Raw genomic sequence first — 4,766 nt, forward strand, 5'->3', positions numbered from 1 at the left:
AAGTAGAGATGAGCAGCGCAGCGTCCGTGGTCTCAGCTTCAGGTTTATACAGGACGCGCTCCGAAGATTAAGTGTGACAATATTAATGTAGCGATATATTCCCAGATGGTATTAATGGCAGACTGGTCAGAGACCAATACATTCATGATTCATTTTCTTGTTGCTTATCCTTCTCTAATAAAGGACAGTTTGAGTTACTCCTTATGTAGGCTAATGTTTTTTATTATAGCTTACATTTGTTTCATAACCTTCTCAATTAGTCTCACATCCCTGGACCAATAACGTGGCCTATATACAGTAGGCTACGTATGTAGTGTAGTTTACGTTCATCACACCGGGAACAATGCAATGGTTCTTAATCTTTTTTATTTTGGTGCGGTCACTTGTCAGAAGAATAAACCATGAATATTGTTTTATGCTCACAGCGTGTATTGAAGTCACTTACTTATTTTTCTAGTTGTTCTTGTCCTTTCTGATTGTTCTGTATGAATATTAATTGTAGCCTAGAAAGAATTAGATATAGCTTATAGAGATTTGTGCATATGGTATAAAACATGTTCTCGCATTGTGAATAAGGGTTTGAAATTAAGCCTAGAGTCATTAGGGTCCATTTCCCGAGGAACATTATTCCCTCTGCTCACTTTTAAGGCAAAGGCTGAATAATAATACATTTTATTTATATAGTGCTTTAGGCTAGTCAAAGACCCTTTACAGTAAAACCAGCAAATTTATCAAATAAAAACAGAAACATGAAACTAGCATATTTAAAGCAATTAAAACACAGTGTAGTCTACAACTTTGTAAAATGTGGAGTGACTATAGGCTAAGAAGATATTTTTACATCCTAAACATTCAGTCGGGTCCGCTATGGTCTCTTCGGCTTTTTCTCTCCGTTTGATAAGAGCCGTATTTCCCTTTCTGCATATTAAATTCTTCACCTCCTCGTTACTTTTCATTTAAGCTGGTGCTCATTGGGTGAAACATATGGCGCATGCGTCTTCTCAATTCTGCATCAGTAAATCTGTGATCGATTCCGTGGTCTATGTGAGAAAGCCGTGAACGTGCACTTATCCCAGCTATCTACACCTGGCTTGACATAGCCCCACCTGTTCATCCTGGCTCGGCAATCGTGCAACCGATTAAGCCGCAATGAGCAAATCACACTAAGTCAAGCTGCGCTTTTTCACTTATCCTGGATATCTTTATTCTACTTTCGTGCAACAGGCCCCTGGTGTCTTAGATTCTGTCTTATGTTTCCCTGTGTGTTTGTTGTGCATTCTGCTTTATTTTGGTAGTCAGTTTCCTGTCTTGTCCTGTCTTGTATAGTCTAGCTTTACTTTGTTTGTCGGATTGTCCAGCCCCGCCCTAATGTGATTCACCTGATGTCTCATCTGTTCCCTGTTGCCTTGTTACCTCATGTATTTAACCCCAGTGTTTCCTTTGCCTCTTGTTGGATCCTTTTGTTCTCCAGCGTGTCGTCACCTCTTCTCTGTTCCAGCTCCAGTAAGACTTCCCCGTGATATTTTTGCCTGTTTACCTTCCCCTGTGAGTTTCCATTTGTGCTTCGGTTTTTGTTTTTTCCCCTGGCTCCTTGTGTTCTGATGTTTTTGGGATCTGTTGCTGTTTGCTTTCCTACCTGCTACACTGCGTGTGGGTCCTCCTTCCGCCCCCATCACAACACTATGAGCGACCCCTTTCACGGTACACAAGTCATTTCATCCATTGTTTATAAAATATTGTGACCTGTGCAACTTTAATTAAGATGATGTATTCAATAAGTGGTAATGTATTTCTGCCTAACTATTTAAGATGAGTAATGAGCCCAACACTGCTCCCAACCATGGCTGAAACAGGATTTCTTTCCCAGTGGCAGCTTAAGTTAAATGTGGGTCAAATCTTCACATAGCAAACTAGCTTATTTAAATGCAAGAGACTAGGGTTATGGGGTCCTTCAAAAGGATTTACACTATTCCTTACTTTAACGTGCTTTGGAGATGCTATCCAATGGCTAAAAAATTCCCATGCTACATATAGGAGCAGAGTATCCAGACAAACAACAATTGCATGCTGCCTATAACATTCTTTCTCATGGAGGGCATGAGAGTTAAGAATAGAAGAGAAAGGTAATGATTCCCCTCCATCTCCAAATAACACTTTGGTGCAACAGGCCAGAACATGATGTTACAGGTCAAAAAATTGATGACAAGTAAAACAGACTAAGCCTTTTCACTGACTTTAAACTGACCCTACTTGGTCTAAAGCACAGACAGATCAGGAAGCTGTAGATGGAGAAGAAAAGGAAACAGGAGAGAAGACAGAAGTTGGTTAAAAAAAAATACTATCAGGGTTCCTATTGTTTTGCTCCTGCGGTTGAAAGTGCGGCCTAAAAAAACAGAAAAGAAACTAAAAGAAGGGGAATAGAGCACATATTGCTCGCCTGCATGAAAAGCAGAAGAGAGCAATGAGATGCACAGAGAGAAACAGCAACAGAACATGAAAGATCAGGGCTGGAAGACGAGATGGGGTTGTGCATAGAAGGGATAGATAGCAGAGACGAAAAGTCATCTTCTCTTTATTCAACTGTGTGTTGCCTAAGCTCTCTGCAGGGAGTCCACAACTTTGACAGTGGCACACAGTAAATGGGATCTTCAAAGGAGGACCAAGAAGAAAGCGTCTTAGCCCAGATTACAGGAATCAAAAGGCTCAGGCAAGCCTTACCCAGCAGGATAATGGAATATGGAATATCACAACCGGCACAAGACAGTTGTTCTGAAAATGGCATGGAAATCTGCTGGCAGCCTTGTTTTCGAAATTATACACATCCCCATACAACGTGTTTCTCTCTTATTCTCTACCCTTTACATTCTCTAGTAAAGAGCCACCTTATTTCCATTCTCCCTCCCTAATTCTGTCAACAGTTTTCACTTTACTTCACCTCTCAATCCTTCATTGTCCCAAAGTCACACTTTTTCTCACAAAATTTCATTTCACAGTCAAAGGCAGGTAGTCTGTGTAAGACCTTACGGTGTGTACATGCAAATATCTCGCCTTTGGAATGCTGGAAGATAAATGACCAGCCAACAAGCCAAGGTCAGGAAGATAACAGCATAAAGGAGAGGAAGCAAGGAGGGTGTGTGTGTGTGTGTGTGAAAGAATGAGGCAAAAGTCAAAGGCAGAGATGGTATGTTATTTCAAAGATTATGTCCTAACATTTTAAATGTTACGTTTACAGTGATAATAGTCCAGCTGAGCTTCTCCCTACAGAGTGGACCAGAATGAGAAGGTAATGTGAAACATCTGGAGGCCCATTAGCTAAATCCAACAAGTTTATGAAACCTTACAAGGGCCCAAGAATGAAAGGATGACAGCGCACAGAGAGTTGCTGTGTGTGTGTGTGTGCATGCGTGCATGTCTGGCTCCCACTGACCACCTGTGGATACAGTAAAGTGAGCTCATGGTGAGCTAACCCTGTCGACTGCAGCCACTTTCCCATCACTCCCATCACTAGATGAATAGACATCTTTGTGACTTTGGAGCTCAGCTGGCCACATCTCATCTCTACACACATTATTGTGTCTTTAAACAGCTTGTGTGCCGACAAAAGCAAGCATGCACTCGTTTTACAACAAGCAGATCCGACAAGGCAATCTGATTGGTCGGCTAGACATCTAGAACGTGATCAAGTCAGCATGACAGCACACTGTGCTCACCAAAAATAATACATTGTAACTTGTTGAATCAAAAGCGTTTTTTCAAAATGTTTGTATTCATGGAAATAAATCACCAACCACATTGGAACACGTAGGAACTTGAACTTCACCAACATATTTATCTAAAGTGATTCATCGGATTGAATGCGTTTGTCCTATTTTTACAATGCTCTGGTGTTATTGGAAATGTTTGGATCACAAACAAAGATATTGCATATCTTTGTGTTTACATGTGTGGTTTATTTAGTTGGGGAAATCCCATAATCTCTACAAAACTAACATTAGCTAAAGTTAGCTGTCTGGCTCAGCATGGACTAAAAACATCGTCTGTTCCTTTTTTTATTTAGAGAGGGAATTCCTCCACAGTATCAATATAGTTGGTCATGTCTTTCATTTTTGGATAACCATTGTGTACATAACTACAATATCATACTACAGGATGTGGTTTACATACTACAGTAATGTGGCCGGGACAGAGGCGCTTGCATCACTGAATTGAATCACCTTTTTGTGTAATATGCCTAGATAACTAATACTTTGATGAACCGATAGTGTGACTGTGCCAGGTGAAACAAAATTCACATTACAAAGTTCTTATAATTGATTGTTGCAACTCGAACAGTAAATATTCTTCCCTCTCTCTCTCCCCTTTCATGTCCTATCCATCAATGGCGGAAATGCCCAAAAGACAATCTTTGAAAGGATCAAAAGTGCAGAACTTTATAATTTTCCCAGAATAACATAAACATCCTCCTGTTAAAGGAGCTCATAAGCAACTAAGAGAAAGCCAATGTGAAACAGAGTTTGAAGAAAGAAATACACTAATGGATGAAAAAATATAGAAAATTGCATGTGCCCCCTTGTGTGGCATTCAGTTTTTTCCCAGTCTGTTAACTTGTGCGTTGCATTGTCCACCATAAACAAACTCTAAGGTGCTGTGAAGGACACAGGCAGGGTGTCTGGTTTGGATCATCCCCAAAACCAAAAAGATGACACATATTTCAGGAGCACATGGTTGGGATGTCACTGAGTTCATCCAATCCAATCCACTTTATT

General features: G+C 40.4%; 1 protein-coding gene and 1 long non-coding RNA gene across 3 annotated transcripts in view; both read right to left on the reverse strand.

Annotated features, from left to right (window-relative positions):
- The window catches only part of kiaa1522 (KIAA1522 ortholog), a 39,118-nt gene that overhangs the window by 21,103 nt on the left and 13,249 nt on the right, over positions 1-4,766 (reverse strand). The gene's annotated exons all lie outside the window — the stretch shown is intronic.
- Positions 1-4,766, reverse strand: part of LOC117956746 — a 7,312-nt gene that overhangs the window by 1,382 nt on the left and 1,164 nt on the right. The window contains exon 2 of the long non-coding RNA XR_004659354.1: positions 624-631. This is a non-coding gene — a long non-coding RNA (uncharacterized LOC117956746). The remainder of the gene's footprint in view (positions 1-623; positions 632-4,766) is intronic.

Source organism: Etheostoma cragini, chromosome 14, assembly GCF_013103735.1.
Source record: "Etheostoma cragini isolate CJK2018 chromosome 14, CSU_Ecrag_1.0, whole genome shotgun sequence".
NCBI classification, from domain to species: Eukaryota; Metazoa; Chordata; class Actinopteri; order Perciformes; family Percidae; genus Etheostoma; species Etheostoma cragini.